Source organism: Bos javanicus, chromosome 18 (assembly GCF_032452875.1).
Source record: "Bos javanicus breed banteng chromosome 18, ARS-OSU_banteng_1.0, whole genome shotgun sequence".
Lineage (NCBI taxonomy): Eukaryota > Metazoa > Chordata > Mammalia > Artiodactyla > Bovidae > Bos > Bos javanicus.
Window position 1 is genome coordinate 22,494,747 of NC_083885.1, and position 20,913 is coordinate 22,515,659.

A 20,913-nucleotide genomic window follows, 5' to 3' on the forward strand; every position below is an offset into this window, starting at 1 on the left:
ATTCTTTGAGCAAATTATAGAGCTGTACATTAATTTATGGATTGTATTGATGTATGGAAGGTTGCCGTGAGAGGCAAAATGTTCACCCTACTTTTTTTTCCTTTTTTTTTTTGGAGTAAAAGTTTATTTAAGCTTTCGGGGTTTGGTGCGGTGATGGGGGGAGTATGTCACAGAAATTATGAGTTTTAGAGGTATTTGGCAAAGGAAAAAATGAAAGAATATTCACATTTTTAAAAAATTTAATCTGCATTCACAGATGGTCGTGTTCAGGTGCTATTTTAATTACGAGGTAAAGAACAGCCCCACACGGTAGGAAGTCATCTTAATAAATGGAGAGAGGCTTTTGTCTTCAAGCGTCAAAGATCCTGGCTATGGAGAAATTTAAATACTTTTTGCTACAGGGGAGAGTCTCAAATGACCAAAATCCTTGGAGAAAGCAAAAGGATGGACTCTACTCAAGATCAAAGGAGTCCACTAGACATGTTTCACCAGCATGTGGCTTTGAACTTCCTCAATAGTGGTCATTTTAGCGATGGCCTTTCCAGTGATAAACGTCCACCATGGATATCTTCATGTGATCAGAGGGAAAATAAACAGAACAAATTGCAAATATATCTTGAAAATTTTAATCCCAAGTGGAAATTATTTCTTTACGGCTCTTCAGCTCCGAGCACTGCTGTGCCCTTCAAGATAGAGTGCCCAGAAGAACTAAGAATAATTCAAACACTGCTGTAACTTACAGCTTGCATTAATAACACACAAATAGAACAGTCTTCTTATTAAATATCGGTAATATATTATAATAATGTTTTACTGTCTTTCCCTTAGTGGGGAATTATGAGGGCCTCATGTTAGGACCTCAGTGTCCTGACATAGTTAATTATCCATGGATAATGGTTTTCAGGCATCGCTGTTCTGAGGGATGCAGCTTTGTTGTGGAGGGCCTAAGTGTTTGCAGACTCAGGTGTGGTGCACCTATGCACTTTCCTACAGAAGCAAACAGCTGCGTTTTCTTTACCATATTATACATCACATAGAGCATCTCATTTATTATAGCTAAGCTAATGGTGCAAGTGCAAACCTTTATGTCCTGTCCTATACAGCGATAATATATTTGCTGTAGAGATGTTCACTTGATTTTCGTAAGTAATTAATCTTTTCCTGTACCAAATGTATCACAGGAAAATGGGTTAGCACAGGGGTCAAAATACGTTTAATGTGGTCTGCAGAGATTGGAGGAGACCTCTGGTATAGCATCATTTTTTTTGTCTTTCACAAGGGCCTCGCCCTGTCTGGAGTCTCACCCACCAGCACGATACTCTCATTACTAGGGACTTAGGCTAATGAAAGGGAGTTCTTTACAATCCTTCAGCACCAGGACAGGGTTCAGACCTGAGTATGTGCTACGGGAAGTAAGCTCAGTAACTCACCCACATTCAGTCCCTTGAAAAGGCTGTGTGTTGTCCATGTGGATGGTGGTGGTGGTAGGTTTCTGTTAAATCTAAAGTGTTCACTGGTTCATTTGACCAGTTCATACATAGGTGGGCCCTTTGGAAATGTGCCAAGGCCTCACTCAGAGGCCCCTGAAGAGTAACACGCAGTGCACAGGTGGTACAGAAGGTGATTTTGTAATATACCCAAGATTGTTACTTTAAAGTTACATATTTTGCTTTAGATTGACAGGCGTGATTGACATTTGGATCCATGGTTCCCAAGTCATATTTTTGAGGACAGGACTAAAATCCATCTTTAAGTTGTTGGTTGGTTTTTTTTTTTTTTTTAGTTCCTTTTTTTTTTTTTTGGCCACACCACGTGACATGTGGAATCTTCATTCCCTGACCAGGAATGGAACCCATGTCCCCTGCAGTGAAAGTACAGTCTTAACCATTGGACGGCCAGGGAAGCACCTAAGTTGTGTGGTTATTTTTTAAAACTGATTTAAAGAAAAATTCTGGAAATATAATACTGTAGGTGGTTCATGAATATTGCTAAAAATCATGATGGTGGAGCACATCACAACATGCTGTCCTTAACAAACTGAAGGGATTAGGAAACATGTATCTTAGTCATAATTATGCTGTTAGTTATGAAGAAGATGATGGTGACGATCATCATCGTTAATAAGAGTAGCTAGCCTCTGGTGAATCTTGACTATGTGCTGGGTACTGTTCTAAGTGTTTCCCCCATACTTCCTGGCTTACTTTTCATGCCAACCCGGTGAAGGAAGAGTTGTTTTAATTTCCATTTTATAGAGATACCTTAAAATTCAGGTGATACTTCAGTTAAGGTAACTAAGACCCAGAAAGACAAGGAATTTGCCCAAACTAGCAAGTTATAAGTGGCCACACAAGAGCTTCGAGCCTAGGGAGTGAAGTTCTTGTGTCTTCTCCCCACCCGCTTTTCCCAGCTTTATTGAGATATAATTCACGTGTAACATGGTGTAAGTGTAAGTTGTACAATATGATAATCTAATATATGTATATATTGTAAAATAATTCTGGTGTCTGCCTTTTAATTATTGTATTTTTCTACATGTTGTTGGGTTAAGGAATATTACCCTCTGTTCTCCAAAGAAGAAAGGTAGACAAATATGAAAACGCATACTGCATGTAATTATATATTATGTAATGTGAAAGCGAAAGTCGTTCGGTTGTGTCTGACTCTTTGTGACCCCTTGGATCATACAGTCCATGGAATTCTCCAGGCCAGAAGACTGGAGTGCGTAGCCTTTCCCTTCTCCAGGGATCTTCCTAACACAGGGATCAAACCAGGTCTCCCACATTGCAGGTGGATTCTTTACCCTCTGAGCCACAAGGGAGGCCCACTGTATAATGTAAATAATATTTAAGTTTGTAGATATTATTTACATATATTATACATATAATGTATGTGTAATATAATAATGCAGTGGTCATCCATGTTCTATGAAGGCTGTAACCTGTGCTACTGGTCAGGTCCTGCTCTGTGTTCCAGAGTATGCTAAGTATTGCACAGATGACTTGGAACTTGAGATTCTTTATTGAAGTTAATGAAAAGGCGGGGGGCAGGGAGATTATAAAGCTGTGTTTTTTAGTTACCGCCATAGACCCTTCTGCTTGTATGTTATTAGGGGATGCATGTATGCGTGCGTGCTCAGTCATGTCTGACTCTTTGTGACCCCCTGGACTGTAGCCCCTCCAGGCTCCTCTGTCCATGGGATTTCCCAGGCAAGAATACTAGAGTGGTTGCCATTTCCTTCGCCAGGGGATCTTCCTGACCCAGGGATCGAACCTGCATCTCCTGCATTGGCAGGTGGATTCTTTACCACTGAGCCCCATGAGAAGTCCAGCCCATTAAGTGACACTTATTTATTACCAAATAAGGGCCTAGGGAGCAAAAGATCTTTGGCAACCTCTCATATTTCCATGCTTAGAAAAACGTCCTAATTCTTTCACCCATTCACTTCAAATATATAGAAATAATGTCTGATCTTGTCTGAAACTTAAAATGGAGATCTTGAGCAAATAACATGGTTATAGTCCCAGAAAGAAAAGACAGAGAGTTAACCTGTGACAATTCATCTCAACTCTTAACAAATGAAATACATAGAAGATCAAGCCCCCAGGACCAAGATATAAGTGGGAATTAGTTCTCTTGGGTCCCAGAGCAAGGCTGAATGTGCACATCTGAAGTTCTTCTGTGATTCTTGGTTCATCTTGATTTAAAATTCCAGAAAGATGCTCAAACAGGCAAGATCTCATCTGATATTTTTCTGAGCTAAGTGCTTCACTTTTTTCCCAGTGTTTATGACTAGTCACACTGCACAAGGAAACTTTATCTGGATGAGGTGTGAAGGTATGGAGAAATCACTAATAGGGTCACTTAGAAAACTTCAATAAGTGTTTTCAAGCCAAGGTCCCCAAGGACCAAGAGTCATCATGAACAATTACTTGAGAATCGCGAGATGCTCAAAGAGGAAAATTGCTGAACAAAATGAGTTGGAAGAATGTGTATCTTTGTCATTTCACGTTGAAGCCAGGGGCTAAAACTCACGTTTTGCACCATTGTAATCTACAACCATTTAATTTGCTAACAAGACTTCATTCATCAGGATTGGCAGCCTCCTCCTTCAGGATAATCAAAACAAGAAGTTTTTGGCTCTGGAGAGTAAATGTTGTCGATCTTTTATTGTCCAGCCCCACCATTTTCTTGCTGGCAGGCTGAGATGAAACAGAAAGCTGATATTTGGAGCCACTGGAATTGCAGGCCTTGTAATTTAGAAATATCCATTTTATCCCGTGTAATTTCTTTCCCTAAGATTCCTCCGTCTAAATCTGATACAGGTAGGAGCCAAGACAAACAGTAACCATTTATAGTCATCCAGACCAGTTTGAATTTCACCCTAATGTAAAGCAAAGAGAGTTTTTGGCTTCATTTCAGGTGTGTAACAGGGGTAGAAAATGCATTTAAAATTTAGCAGCAAATGTTACCATATGTTTCCATAACAACTGCAAACTTTTATGTTAGAAAAGCAATAATATAAACACGGAGGAATCTTGGAACAGTAAACTATTAATTTACCAAATATAAAAAAATCCAGCATGAAGGGACTTTTATAGCCACAGAAGCCATCCTGGGGGCCAGCATCCTGTGAATTTCTCCATTATGTGGCAGAACATGCTGCTGGTTGGTTTACATGAGCAGATCTTTTGAAATTATAGGTACAGTGTCAATTCTCCACAGTGCATTTTTCTGAAACAATGTGTGATGGTGCCAGCTATGGCTGATTTCTTTGACCATAGTGAGCTAACAGAATACCCTTTAGTAGCTGCCCCCAAAGCATGTCTGTAAAATAAATGCACTTTTTTTTTCCTTCACCCATGGCGTCAGACTTAATAAGGAAGGCTAAGGTCCTATGGAAAGTGTAACACCCAGGATCAGGCTCTAGTGGTTATCAAGGAAAAGAGGCTCATAAATGGTTGATATATATGAAGACAGTTCACAGCTTTCTCTCTTACTCATTTTGGAATCTCAAAGAGACAAGGGAAGGGGTAGGGGAGGAAATGGATCTGAAAATGCATTGATTGATTGATTGGCTGTGCTAGGTTTTAGCTGCTGCATGGGCTTTTCTCCAGTTGTGGTGATTGGGGGCTACTGGTGCTCGGGCTTCTCACTGCAGTGGCTTCTCTCGTTGCTGAACTCAGACCCTCGAGTACGTGGGCTTCAGTAGTTGAAGCGCGAGCGCTCAGTAACTGAGGTTCCTGGGCTCTAGAGCACAGCTTCAATAGTTGTGATCATCGGGCTTGGTTGCTCTGCGGCATGTGGGATCTTACTAGACCAGGGATTGAGCCTGTGTCTCCTGTTTTGGCAGGCAGTTTCTTTACCACTGAGCCACCAGGGAAGCTCGACTGTATCTTAAGAATAAGGAATTAGTAACTAGAGTTGTTCAAATCACCACCAAGGCAAACTCAGAGTTCTCAGATTTCTCTGTGGGGCAAAGAAACAATCTTCTTTTAAGGGATGTGTCAGAAACTTAACAACATGTGGATGGGCCTTTTATTTGGCAAGATATATGATTGTTTTTCCCCTAAAACTACCTCAGAGTGTGGGTAGGGTTTTGAATATTTTCCTGGAACAATGTTACCTTGTCATTTAAAGGAAGACAAGGCACCTTGCCCAGCCCTGAAACCTGGGGTGATTAAAAAAATGTTTTTTAAGATTTTTTGATGTGGACCATTTTTTAAATCTTTATTGAAGTTGTTATGATATCACTTCTGCTTTATGTTTGGGATTTTTGGCCCTGAGGCACGTGGGATCTTAGTTCCCCGTCCAGGGATTGAACCTGCACTCTCTGCCTTGGAAGGCAAAGTCCTAATCACTGGATCACCTCGGAAGTCCCCTGAGATAACTGTCGCTGAAGGTCAAAAGTCAAAGAGAAAAGAAGGTCAGAGGGAGATAGGTGGCCCCAAAAATGAAGTGCAGAACTCTAGCGGGGGCATGCCTCCAGGAAGGGCCCTTGTACAAGTTCGAGAAGGGGTTAATATTCTCAAAATTTTAGAAGGTGGAGGAAAGTGCTTCCGCTGTTGCAGCTGGGGTAGGGTGTGCATCTTGGCCTCCCTGTCCTTCATGGTGGAATTCACAGGCTGCTGAGCCAGAAGGGAGGCAGCGGGGGCCTTGGTTACAGCAAAGCTTAGAGTATGTGTGCCAAGGAGAAGACAGAGAAGAAGACAGAGACTGATGTTTAAGGAGCTGAGAAAACCTGTCCATGCAGGAATAAGAGGTGTGATGAGAGGAGAAGAATGTGGGACGGGGCTGGAGAGGCAGGAGCGGTCAGAGCTTAGGGTTGGGGTAAAGATTTCATTCCATCATGGTGTTTGCTGTCTCTGAATAGAAATGGATCCAAATTCCATTTACAAAACATTTTGCAAGTTTGCATTTTGTGTTCAGTGCTGTCTTCTAATCGAGGTTTGGCAGGCATCAGAAAGCGGACAGAATTGATTGTGAGAGAAGTGCCAGATTAAATGGCAAAAGCCATAAGTAAATCATGGGCTCTTTGAAATCAGTAGTCATTATGAGTTGGGAAGGTTTTTATAGAAAGAAAGAGGGAGTCAAAATGGAGCCCAGCAGATACTGGGCACCTACTGTGTGTTGATGCTTTATATGTATGTTCATGATTCTTCCTCTGAGTCATTGTACAAATGTTGAGTACTACTGTCTATAGAAGATGAAACTGAATATGGAGAAAATTAAATAAAGACAGTTATGGTCAGAACTTAAGTTCAGGCCAATTTAATGTGTTGCAAGAGCATCAGAAGCTCAAAATCACTAACCATGAACTAAAAATGTTACAGGTTTTCGAGTAGCTCTGTGAGGTAGTCATTCTCCCACTTGCTCTCTCACTTATCTGCTGCTGATGTGCTAAAATGTCAAGACAAAAGGATCTGTGTGTTTGTTTTTAGGGATGTGGGGAAGAAGGGGGCCCTCGGGAGGTGGTGGCCTACAATGAAGCCAGTCTTGGGGAGGAACTCCTCTCAAATAGAGTAGGCAGTGGCAGCTACTAAGTGGTAAGGAAAGCAGACTGAGTCCCTGGAGGAGGAGAGGAGAATTAATGGAAGAAGTAGGCGTCAGGTGTGACCTTGTAAGGTTGAGGAGAGCACCGGGGTGGAAAGACCCTGAAGACATTGGAATGTAGAACACATTATCACTGGTGTTATTTCCTGGAGGCAAGCAGAAATGCCTTGAAAGGAGACATAATACAGCCCATGAATCACCAACATTTTCTTCTTTGGTCCAAGCATCTCTAAACAACCCTATTTAAAATGTGTTTCTCTAGGAAGTCATTGTTTGCTTCAGGGGTTCTGTCCTTAGGTTATCTTTTGAGGGATGGCCCTGGGTGGTGACAGGTCAACCTTAAGGTGACCTTTTTTTTTTAAACAGAGGCCGTAGCCCCGTAAAAGTTTTCTTCTCCCCTGGCTTCAGCTAGGCTGGCATTTCTGACAGACGTGTAAACAGATGCCAGCATTGTCGCTAATGACAGGTGATTATAAGAGGCATGGGGGCCAAGGTAATTAAACCACAATTTGACAGGAACATTTGGCCGTGTAATATTTCAGCATAAAAAAATATCTTTGCCACGTGCATCTTCCCCACTTGGTTTGGTAAAGAGACTTTATTTTATTCTTCAGAGCCTGGTACTTTGAGATCTGAAACTTTCCTGCCTGAATTCTTCACGGTTCATGGTAGGGCTCCAGAAAATGCTTAGTACTGGACTGTAGGGATCTAGAGAGGGTCTGAGACTCTCACCACGGTCTGCTCTCAAGCGGTAGTGGGAACAGGGTTTGTGACGCTTTGCTGGGATTGTACTTGACTTATTATTGTGTCCAGTTTGATAGTGGTAATGCCTTCAGAGAGAGATGTGAATTATTTTTATACCAGTATCATTTCAGCTTCTCTCTTTATTGCCAGGATCTACCTGATATTGCTCCCAGAGATCAAAAGATAGCATCTTCAATTCTTGAGTCCCCTTCATTCCCACTACTGGAAGTAGGAGAAGAAAAATCTGGAATCACCGGTAACCTTTTGTTACAAGGAATGATAGAAACAGCCGTCCAGATATGGAGTCTGTTCATTTATCCCTTAGATTTAAATGTAATATGTCTTTTAAAACCCACTACATTCTTTCTGCTGCCAGGATATTAGCCATGCCTGTAGATCTAGACACTTAGAGGCTACCCCCTGCTAACTGCTGATGCCTTCTAGCTTGTGATGATATGTTTGAAGGGATCTTGTCTTCTGTTGGATAAATAGCAGACCTTCCTAGACTTACAGTTTTCATTACTGGACTAGCTATATGAGTCTTTTTTATAATCAGTATAGTTAGCATGTTTTCTTTCAATAAACAACAGCCAACATTTACTACTTAATTATGGTTCTGGTGCTTGTCTAAAATGGGAGCTTTTCCCAAGCAGGTTAGATCATTCCTTTGCTGCAAAAACAGCCTTTTAATACTCTTGGTGTGTTGTATACCTGCCAATTTGAAGAGATTGTTGAAGCAGGCCATTCAAAGAAGGCCAGCTTACTGGCCGGAGAGCTGTTTCTTTTCTTCGGCCGGTTCTGATTTTCTCAAGGGAGGAGTCGAGGAGGAGATGAACTGGCAAGTACAGTTTGATTTCTGCCAGAGGAGGACTGAGCGATTGTGACTCTGTGGGCTGGCCCCCTCCAGCGTGGAAAGCTCACGGCCAGCTTTTACATTCTGCTTCAGGCTGCAGTCAGTTTCTAAGCAGAGGCTTTTTTAAAGCTTTGTCAGATAGGTTAAAAGGTGTCCCACCTCTGGTGTATTAAAAGAGAGAGAGAGATTAAACTCACTAAGCCTGCCATGTTCCCTGTAAAATATCAAGTCAAAATGATTTTTAAATCCAAAGTTACCAGGCTTAGGGGGTGTGACCTTTAGTGAAGGCAGCCTCCAAACCAGGGAGGGGATCTGAGCAAAAGACAATCGGTCCACAGGCTGGGGGCCTCGGGAAAGCCGCCGCTGAGTCTGGAGTGAATTGTCTTGTTTCTCTGCCTTGCGGCCGACACAGCATCAACCGCAGATCAATAGCCAACCTGCCTTCTGGGCCTCTAGGTTCACTACAGAGTTCCAGGTAACCAGGCCTGAGCTCAGCTCCTGGGGGTTACAGAGATGAATCAGGCAAGCTCTCTGCCTGCAGGAGGCTGAACATCAGGTGAACACTGCTGCAGGAGTAACTCTAATGGAACTCCTGCTAAAGCATCCAAGTGCTTTGTGTGTATCAGTAATAATAGGACTGGGGCAGGAAATGGCAAACCACTCCAGTGTTCTTGCTTAGAAAATTCCAAGGACAGAGGAGCCTGGGGGCTACAGTCCATGGGGGTGCAAAGAGTCGACAGGCCTGAGTGACTGAGCATGCACGATATGGGTTCATTTCTCAACGAGTGCTTCTCTGTGCCAGGCCCGGAATTTTTAATAAGAGCTTTATGTGAATTAATTTGACCTCTACAACAATAAGTATTTTTTTTTTTATCGTATCCCTAATTTTAACAAGGGCAAGACAAGCCAAGGCAAAAAGATGTGAAGTAAGTTTCCCAGGAACATGGGTCTGGGGGGCAGAGGAGCTGGAGTGCTGTAGCAGGAAGTCAGGACACTGAGCCCAAGCCCGGGGGCGTGTCCTCGGGACCACCGTCAGGACCACTTTGTGGGTGTGCACACACGGATTGCAGGTGGGGCTTGAGAGTGTGCATTGCTAGCAAATTCTCAGATGGCGTTGATGCCCACAGCCCTGTGCCAAATGGAAGAGCACAGCGGAAGAACATGAGATACTGTATTACTACTATAAACAGAGGGGCTTCCCAGGTAGCTCAGTGGTAAATAACCCTCTTGCCAATACAGGAGCCACAGGTTTGATTCCTGGGTTGGGAAGATCCCCTGGAGGAGGAAGTGGCAACCCACTTCAGTATGCTTGCCTGGAGAATCCCATGGACAGAGGAGCCCAGTGGGCTACAGTCCATGGGGTTGCAAACAGACACACTTCATGACTAAGCAGACACACAGGATAAAGAGAGTGCTTTGAGAATACCAATTGCATTGATATAATTATTATTGTTGTTGTTGATGTTTTATGAGCATCATTATTATTGTCATGAAAGCAGGTCTTTATTGAATGCTGCTCTTGCCTGGGTACTGTCTGGAAACCATGTGGGCACTGTAACTGCTACTGTGGGCTATCTCATGTAATGCTCACAGCAGTCATATGAGGTAACACTACTGTTAACCCCATTTTAGAGCTGAGGAAACTGAGGCACAATGTTCAAACTTGTTTCAACGTCAGAATGAGGACTCAGATTACCCCCAGGGTCTTTCCAGGTTCTTAACCACAAAGAGGGTGATGAACCACTCAGGGGCATCAGCCACCTCCATAAACAGGGAACCTATGAGCGGGGCCCTGAGGGAGGTGGGGGAGGGAGAGAGCCCTTCCCAAGTGAAACAGAGATGTGCAAGGGCCCAGGGGCATGAAAGCAGGAGGTGTGAAAAGGAGTGAGTAACACGGAGCCTTCTGTGTACACTGTGTGGCAAGAAACACAGCACGGTAAGGCTGGGAAAGTAGGCTGCAGGCCTGGAAAACCAGGAGTCAGTGGTGCTCCCGAGTGGACCTGGAGCTTTTGAGCATCTCTCTGGGGCACCCTTTTCTCAGAACTCATGCTGAGACTTCCAAACAGTGATGGAGTCATGCTTTGTTCAAGGTGCTGGCAGGCCACCCCCTCCCTGCCTTCCATAGCGTCAGAGTGTCCAAAACACATTCCAAGAAGGGTTTGATTTCTAAGGTCACTGACCCCGTGACAGTGACTCATGCATCACCTGCCCAGGGACAGGTGAGTTTTGTACACCAGCCGGATCAAAAACAAATGGGCGCGTGTGCGCGTGCACGGCTGTGAGTGTGGTGTATAAATCCACATAGCACACTTAGAAGAGGCCTGCTGTGGCCCTGGTGCAATGGCACCATCGGAGCTGCCAGCTTGTTTTATTTCTGATCTCGCCTGGCAGCCCCTGAAGGAGGGGAGAGTATGAATTTTTATCTCCCATTGATTAGACTTTCATTATATTGTGCTTACAGACACAATGTCAGCACATAAAATGTTAAACATCACTGGCCTGAAAGAGGTTCCCATTGTCTTAGCTCTGGTGCTGGGGGAATCTCGCTCACCTTGCCGTAGTGGTTCTGTCAGTGTAATATGACATGAAGCATTTCTCAGTAATGACAGACATTGCATATGAGTGACAGGAACTCTGACCGCGAAGAGTGGGTTCAATTACCAGAGACGGGGGGATACCTGAGATAAAACGAAAGGGCCCAGTTGTGCTTGCTTTCAACCCCTTGACTCCGAGATCCAGAGCAGCCAAGACAAATGGCTGATTAACCAGTCCCTAACCCTCTTTTTTTCTGTGATAAACTTGTTTGGATTTCTCTGTCCGGGAATTAAAAAAAAAAAAAAAGTCTGTGGTTGGAGTGTTTCTAAAGGAAACATGATCAGAAAACAAGAGGGCTGCTTGGCCTGAGTCAGTTTCGTCTCTCATAAGCACACAGCCGACAACTGTCATTCTATCTTGGAGTGGATCTAGGGCGCCGTGTCCAGAAATCAATACAAGATCAATGATGGCTTGCTCTCTGAACCCCGCCTCTCTCCGGCTGCCGCTCCCATGCACCTGTAGCCAGGCTGACGCCAGTGTCAATGAGAGATCCCGCCATCAGAAGCTCTCCTTTTTCCCACTTCTCCTCCTGTAGTCTGCTCTGCTCAGCATCGGGTGCCGTGTTATGGGTGTTTAGGGACCACCGCTCCCAGCTCCCAGGTAGAATTCTCGCGAGCTGCCCAATTAAACTGTCACAGGCCGCCCTCAGTTGACTAGCTCTGCAGAGTCACTTAGCCAACAGACATTCCTGACTATTAAAGCCAGTAGCAGCATGTCTCCAGAGCTGGAGATAAAATGAATGAAATTTGTTATTCTGGGCTGACACTTGATCCCAGCTGTTGAACTAATGCTGTTGCACCTGAAGTTTTCCTTTATGGTAATTGCTGTCTGTGTTATTATTTCATAGACTAAATTGGAGAAAATTGCAACAGGTATTAAATTCTTGGAGCTCATTCATGGGAGTTCTATTGTGCATTCTTCCAGGGTAGATTTCAACTTCAGTTCGAGGCTGGGAAGACGGATTTTGCCAGCCAGATGCACTGGCTTGTGTTTCATTATTATCGGAGACTTTCCAATTTTAGGTCTCGTCAGCCATTTATCAGCTTTACCTGAAATCTGCTTTCCAATCCACTTTTGTTATTAATTCAGTCAGCACATGTTGGGATGGGCCCTTGGGGAATTGTTAGGATAACCGATGTCATCAGCAATTTGCACCAGTCCTGATCCATGACGCATCCTTGGTGGTATCACTGAATCTCTTGCATCATGAACTCTTAGGTAAAGGGCAGTGTGAAATAAGACTTCTCACAAGGCGCCTCTGGCTTCCACCACTCTAGCTGGTAGTTCTTGAACACCTCAAGTAGTACCACTTGCGTGAGTACTCACTGGAACCAGTGTGCTGGGGAGGTGATGTCTGCAGCCTCCCAAAGCATCTGAATCACTGGTCCCCACTCCTAAGTCCTGTTCACTGTCTCCTTGTTTGTGTTAACCTTTTTCACGGGGTCTCTTCCCAGAGCTGTGTGTGTAGTGTGTTAGTCATTCAGTCGTGTCCAACTCTTTGCAACCCCATGGATTGTAACCCTACCAGGCTCCTCTGTCCATGGGATTCTCCAGGCAGGGATACTGGAGTGAGTTGACATTCTCTTCTCCAGGGGATCTTCCCGACCCAGGGATCAAACCCAGGTCTCTTGCATTGCAGGCAGATTCTTTACCATCTGAGCCACCAGGCAAGCCCAATATAATAGCTGCACATGTGTATTTCAGATCCAGAACTCGTTCTTCTTCAGATTTCTGCTTCTGTATCACCAGCGTGAGTGATAAGCTCTTCTCTCCAAATCTTACCTGCACTTACTGTTCTGTATCTTTTGAATGACTGATAGGGCCTTGATTATTTGGCCAATTTTGTGTGGACTGCATGGAGAACACGGTGGCGACCTCAGCCAAAGAGCCTGCCCAAGAGCTTGTTGTGTGCACGCTGAGTCGCTTCAGTCGTGTCCGGCTCTCGTCGACCTTATGGACTGTAGCCAACCAGGCTCCTCTGTCCATGGGATTCTCCAGGGAAGAATACTGGAGTGGGTTGCTCTGCCCTCTTCCAGGGAATCTTCCCCACCCAGGGATTGAACTTGTGTCTCTTATGTCTCCCTTCTTGGCAGGCGGTTTCTTTACCATTCTGTTCTTCTCTCCTAGACTTGAGTTAGAGAGTGTCAGACTTTGCGTAAGGGCCTCACCTTCATTGGAACAACTCATCTCATTCACCTTCATGCAGAGAGGTTTTTCCTCACTTTCCCAATGAAGAAACTAGGTCTCTGAAAGCTAATGAAATGATTCCCACTTCACATTTTTATTTTTTAAGTAATTTATTTGGCCGGGTCAGGTCTTAGTGTGGTACGCCGGCTTAGTTGCTCCTCACCGTGTGTGATCTTAGTTCCCTGACCAGGGATCAAACCCATGTCCCCTGTATTGCAGGGCAGAGTCTCAACTGCTGAACCACCAGGGAATCCCCCCTCTTCACATTTTTAAAGTCATTTTAGTGGCAGGGACTCAACTTGGGTCTGTTGCTTCTGAAGCCACGGTCACCAGCTTTAGATTTGCGCCTCTGTGAGATGACTTCCTCTTGTCTTGGAAGGTAGTGGAACTTTCAGCAAGGAACTTTCAGCAGATTGCTAAAATTCTCTGTAGTTGTTCCTAATAATAATGCCAACCCAGCACTAGGCTTTCAGCCACTACTATGAAAACGAAAAACCCTGCCAGAGCATAAAACAAAGTGTAATTCTTCAAATATAAACTTTAAACCCATTTCCACAAGCCTGAGTTATTTAGAATTGGTTGAGCTCCCTGCCACATGGATCACAGCAGGTCTTTTTCAAGGCCAGGGGTTGGCAGACTTTTTCTGTAAAAGGTCAGATAGTAAATATTTTAGGCTTTGGGCCGCATGGTCTTTGTCACAGTTGCTCTCGAAGCACACGAGCTGCCGTCAACAATATATAAATGAACCTGGTCGAGGATGGGGGCTGCATTCTAGTGAAACTTTATTTACTAAAACAGGTGGCAGGATTTGGCCCATGGACCTTAGCTTGCCAAACCCTGGCCTAAAAAGCCTTGAAGAAGACATATGTTTAGAGGAACCAGAACACAACCAGTATTTTATTCTCTTTTCTCTATTTTCTTTATTAGTTGATACATAGATTGCTAGTAAGTGAGATGTCCTCTCAGCATAATTTGAAGCCCTTCCCATTGGCTTGGATTTTAAAGTTGTTTTCTTTCTCTTTTTGAAAATTTCTTCTTTAAGCACATGTTTAATGTGTCCATGTTCTTTCCATTAAATATCTTGGTTGCCTTCCCAGACTTCAAATTGCAGTGAATTTATCCCCAAAGGATGTTTGGTATCAATTCTCAAGATGCAGTTTGAATGTAGTCTGTCTCTATAATGGAAGCAGGATTCCAAATCTTCATTATTTAAGTTCCAGAGAAAGTAATGAATCATTGACATGGCTATTACTCAGCACTGTTAAGGTATACTGAACCCATTGTTTTCTTGTCTTATAGCTTTATACAGCTCAAAGGATAAAACAGTATAAAGATTTAATTTTAGGGCTGCGTATGAAGCATTAGATTATGATTTCTACCTAAGCCATGCTAAACTCAGATTATAACGAAACTTTTTTTGTTTTTTTCAACTCAGCATTTTCCCTGAGGTAAAGCTAAAAACAAACAACAACCAAAAAAAAAAAAAAAAACCTAGTTTGTGAGTCCCAGAATCATTTATCCTAACAGTTGTAAGTTTCCTTGTTGTTACTCCAGGCATATAATAATGACTCCTTTTATAAAACATCGCGTCATGTTGTCGCGTATAATAGGGATTAGTGGCATAATTTTATTTTATAAAGAAGGAATTAGCAGTGGCCCTAGGATGACAGTGCTGGTGTTGTTTAAGTGGTGGCATGCTCAAGCGCTTAGTTGTACTCTTAGGACTTTATAATCTCTTTGAAAGTCCTAATAAAGGCATCTCTGATGTCCTCATCTTCCCTACCCAAGGGCAGCTATGTTGGGGAGAAGGGAAGATACTAGAAGGAGCTGCATTTCAGCACCTTGCTACCTGCCTGAAGCCCGCTCCCTACCCTAAAGTGAGGTACTGGTGTTCTCCTGATTCGTCCAACCCTGTGCACACGCAACATTCAGTTACTTCATCCTGTCTTCCTTCTGTGTTTCTAGAGCAGCAGCACAGCGCAGTATGCATTTTGTGGTCAAAAACCCCATTGTCTTGGATGAGCCTTCTAACTTGTCTGACCTTCAGTGTCCTCTTATATAAAATTGGAAGACTAATACCAACCTTACAGTGTAATTTTGAAACTTCGTGCAGACGTATATATATGTAAGTGCTTTGTAAATGGTACTTGATGCCTATGAGTCATTTTTGCTATTTGACTAGCTACTGTCTTTGTTTTGTTTGGGAGGCTCCTCTACTATCATTAAAATAGCTAAATCCATAGTCCTTTTGGAACTTATTTCGTGGAGTTGCCCATGTGAGAAGCAGCTTAATTTCAAATCAACCAGGATTGGTCCATGATCGAATGCCAGGGGGCACTGTTCCCATTGTGTTGAATATATGGTACCCTCAGAAACACAATTGCAATACTACAATCAATTAGTAAAATTAAATGTGCATTAATTTTTAAAAACAGCATCCTTGTAGAGAAGGGAGACAAAAAGAAGCAAATGTAGAATGGGAATTGAAACCTACAATAGGTTTCAATGGGAAACCTATTGAAAATGTGTTCATTTCTCATTTCCCTTGTAGCTTCTAATTTGGTGCTCATTTTTTGAAACTACTGTTGGTTTTCTCAGCATACAATGTTTTAATACACAGGGCAATTCTTTCTCTTTTACCCCCCTTTTAGGATCTTTTGCTGATCTTGGTTTTTATTGCTCTGGAGAAGTGCCTTCCAAAGCTCCTGAAAGTAAATTTCATTTATGTCCTTTGTCTGTATTTAGAATTGAGCCAAACCAAGAATGGCCTCTATGTTGGGTGACCGTCTTGGTTGTCACCTATGTGCGATGTGATCACAAACAGAAAGAAACTTAATTTTCTGTATGTAGATGTGAGAGACAGGTGGATACAAACTGTAAGATTCTAGTACCTTCTGCCCATGTCAAATGAGCTAAACCCTTCCCAAAAAGCCAGCCAGAAAACATATGATACCATTTGCAATGGTAGAATGTTGCACGCTGTTCTTCTGTAATTATAATGGCCTGATCCATGTGGGGCTGTGAGTCTTGCTTAACCATCATTAATCTACTGAGTCTTGGTATCAGCATCCCATCTTAAGGAGCAGCAGTGCTTGGCTGGCTGAGTAGGGCTTTGATTTCATTGTAATAAGGATAGCTGTGTTAAAATTCTGCTGCTCGGTGGTACCCAAGGATTCTGGGAAGAGAAGGTTTGTCTTTTTTTCTTTTCTCCTCTCTTTTCTGCTTTTCCCTTTTTGGCGTGGTGGGGAAGCATTGTTTCTGTCTCTTCCATCCCCTAGGTTACTATTTGTGCTCTCCCTTGATCTCCTGCTTGTCCCTTTATTTCTCCGCATCGTGAAAGTTTCTGTGTGACCAGGAGTCTGTTTAGTAGACCATATTGTGAGTGAAGGGCCAGCGTTTGTTGCCTGATTTTGGCAATGCTGGGCAGTCAGCTGGGATGTAATTAAGACTCTGAGAACAGGCTGTCTTCTCCACGGGAAGGGCATGTTAGATGGTACTGGGATTTGGGGCTGTCAGTTTGGCCAAGGCTGGAGACAGAGCTAGGGACAGAGATATTTCCTTTCATTTATAATCCCTTTATGTACAGTGTATGCACTTGGCGAAGTTTACATCTAACCTAGTGGCTGGAGCTTACAAGCCAACGCAGTGCAATTAGCATATGTTACATGTATATTTTAGTAACATTTTAAAGCAAGTGCATATTTCCAAAGTGAATTATGCATGGATGACAGCAATAGGGTTGTGTTGCACTGGGTGTCAAATCCCACAACTTTTTGTCGAGACTGTGGATTTAACACTAAAAAGGCAGAAAGACTAAACGAAGTAAAACAGTTTTAATTTTTAACAGTTTGGTTCGACCCAAGGAGCCAGGCTGTGACAGATATAACTGACATTTGAATAATTGGATTAATTTAGAGAAGGGCAAATCCGGTTTTGACGGTTGTGCTTGTGTGTATGTCTTTTTTTTTTTTTTTTTTCAATTTTTTGCAGGAGTGGAGTTGTGTGGCTTAGATATGCACTTTGTGTGATGCCAAGCAAAGCTCAAGGAAACTCCACCAAATGATTAAAATTGTCACTTAATTAGCTTGTTTTCATATATATGTGTCTGTGTGTGCGTGTACATTCTTCCTATGTTATAGAAAAGAAGCCCACAATATATACTTCCTTCACCTCTATCTGTGGCATGCATATATACATTTTGGATATATAAGCAAATTATGTGTGCTCTTGGGAACTTAGGCAATATAGTTGGAGGAAAATATACACCATTTCAGAGGCATTGCAGAAAACGTGCAGACAAGGAAACTCACCATGACATTGGCAAGCCCTTTTCCTCCCTGTATCCTTGTGTTAGAAGCCATCACAGGGCAGCAGAAGAAAAGCCTAATTTGGTATCTGGGGTATCAGTAGCCGAATTCCACATGGTTAAGTCCTCAATCCGAAATTCCTGCAGATTTATGTGGCTTTTTAAGCTTCTTGTGTGGAGATCATCTCAGCAACTTGAAACCAAATACAGTGCCCTAGCACCCCTCCCCCTCCAAAGTGCTGTTAATAAAATACACCGTCTAGAATCAACACGCCAAGGCTAGAACCTGCGGCAAGCAGTCTTGAATTGTGGCGCTGGGCTGGTTCTAAGAGCCTTTTCCCCAGCAGGACATTAACAGACATTAACACCCGGGCAAGAAGTGTTGATGTGTGGTTTACAATGTTAGCACCCAGTTAGGCAGGGCTCACACATGCTGTAGGAATCTTGTAGCAACACATGTGTGTGTGGAGTCAAATTAATGAGAACCATAAAGGGAGAGACATTCCACTCGGGCTGGGGACCTCATCTTAGCCTCCTTTTACCAAGCAAACCCAGTGCTCAGCTGGGTGGCAATGGCCCGGTTGGATGTTTTCGATATTAACAAAACATATACACACCAGTGTCTATAAAACAGGTAAGCAACAAGGACCTGCTGTATAGCAAAGGGCACTATACTTAATATCTTGTAATAACCTCTAATGGAAAAGAGTCTGTAAAAGAATAGATATATACATATAACTGAATCACTTTGCTATTCTCTTGAAACGGACACAACATTGTAAATTAACTATACTTCAATTTAGAAAAAGATGAAGGAAAAGCAGGAAAAATGAGGAGGCTTGAAAGTTGTGTTTTGCTCTCTCATCATTTGATGGTGGAGCCCTGCATGCTCTTCAGCACTTTCGATTAATACCCTTTCTCATCAGGTGCCCTTCAGGCTGAGAGGAAAGGAAACTCACGAGACTCACAGTCTGACTACGAGGCAGACATTATTATTTTCCCCTTTCGGCTTCCCCTGGCTCTTCTTCAAGTGTTTCTGGATGGTTCGGAGACACTTTCTGGTTTACTTTGTAAATGGGGCGATGAAGCTTTCTTGTCTCCTGCCTGGCTCTCCTTAGGGGATTCTCAAAGCCTTTTAAAATTGTGTGTTTTTCTGGGGCAGCCTTGAAAGTCCCAAGAGTGAAGTTGCCATCTGTCCTTTATATTAAAAGAATCTTCTGTATTGTATACCTGATGGGCTTGTCCCAGAGATAGATGTTGTTAATTAAAGGACAGCATTTGTCCTTTATCTGAAATAAATCTTCTCTCTTGCCTGAAGAACAGTTTTCCCAGCTTTAGGAAAGAGTTAAGGACATTCTGCTTGGAGTCCTTGTGTTTACTAAAGGTCCTCACTCCAGAATCACTCCCTTGGCTTTTATGTGATCAGATATGAAGAATAGTAAATTACTTAATAAAAAATTTTTTTGCTCGTTTTCTTTCTAATTCATTTATCTACCAAGGTTGTAGCTTGGCAGAGGCTTATGTAAATGAATGTAACACAGAGTGTTAATGGTAATTGGTGATTTTGGGGTAGAGATTTGCAAACAGCAGGCTCCCAGACATTCTAAACATGAGGCATCCTTATGCAGTAGATACGATGGTCCCTACACCTTGCAATGCCACGTCTCTAGTTTGCTACGACACAGGCTCTGTTTTTATACCCCCTGCCCCTGGGAAAAGAAAAATGCCAACATCTGCCCGCAGTAAAAAGAGCTGGAGTTCCGTCAGATCACAGCTCAAATACGTACGTACATGGAGAAAGAAAGTACCTTCTTTAATCTGCTGGCTCTCCCTGTCTCAAGAAACTCAGAAAATAATTCGGATTTTTAATGTGGAAAAGCAGCTCGGGCAATGTGGCTGTGAACTGGTGTCTAAAGTGTGTCAGCCTCTGTTGTCCTGTTAAACTTGGAGAAGGAAGGTGGCCAGGGCCTTGCCAGGGACGAGCTTCAAGGAAAAAGCAGACCGATTGCAGTGGCAGAAATGTTGCTTGAGGAACATGATCAGGGTTGAGAATCGAGGTGGGTACAACTGTCCTTTTGTTGGTAGGAAAGACCCCAGAATCACCTATGCCACGTATCATGAAAATAATAGTGGAGTGGACCATGAATTTCTGGTGATATAATGGTCCAGCCAAAGCCTAAGCCTAATATGCGTGACTCACCTTTAGAGAAGGATTTCAGTTAGGTACCATTTTCCATCATCTGTTCTTTTTTTTCCCCTCTTAATCATACAGACCAGCAATCAGGCAGGTTGCAGGTTAGAGTAAAGCAGGCTTGGATGAAGACTTGTGGCAGCTGTGATGAACAGGCCACCACTAAGACTTTTTGCAGGGGCCAGCAGCATCTTCATTCTGACCAGTTGTACCCTGTGGGGATGTGAAGAATGCTCAGATTTTTCACTAGGAGCTGTGGATGTGAAACTGTTTGAACTTCTTAATATTAGCAGATAATTCACTATTTTAAAACCGTATAGGCTCCCAATATGGTGTGCCCAGGTTCAATCCCTGGTTGGGGAACTAGGGATTGTTCTAAGGAGTTCTCATGTTGCAACTGAAGATCCCGTGTGCTGCAACTAAGACCCAGTGCGTGCATGCTTAATCATCAGTGGTGGCCAGCTCTTTGCAGCCGCATGGACTGTAATCTGCCAGGCTCCTCTGTCCATGAGATTTTCCAGGCAAGAACACTGCAGTGGGTTACCGTTTCCTACTCCAGCAGATCTTCCTGACCCAGGGATAGAACCTGGGTCTCCTGCTTTGCAGGCAGATTCTTTACCTGCTTGAGCCATCAGGGAAGCCCCAAGACCCAGTGTAGCTAAATAAATAAATAAAATGTTAAGTTAAAAATAAATAAAACCATCTAAGTCAGATCAAATCATCTGTAGTAAGATGTGCTTTCTGGGCTGCTAGTTAATACACACTGATACGCATAATATGCTAACTTTAACAAAATGGGGATCTCCTCAGTAATAAATTGACCACGTGGAAACATTTTTAAAAAATAGAAAGACACTCAGCCACAAGCAACTATTAATGTTTTGGGACTATTTCCCTTTGAGTCTTTGTCTATTGTATATGCTTTTTATACACGTTTTAAAATAGTTGTCATAGCCTTTGTTTTCTCACTTACAATTATAGGCAGTT

The 20,913-nt window shown here is 43.0% G+C and overlaps 1 protein-coding gene across 6 annotated transcripts in view; it reads left to right on the plus strand.

Annotated features, from left to right (window-relative positions):
• Positions 1 to 20,913, plus strand: part of FTO (FTO alpha-ketoglutarate dependent dioxygenase) — a 423,456-nt gene that overhangs the window by 254,273 nt on the left and 148,270 nt on the right. The window lies entirely within an intron of this gene.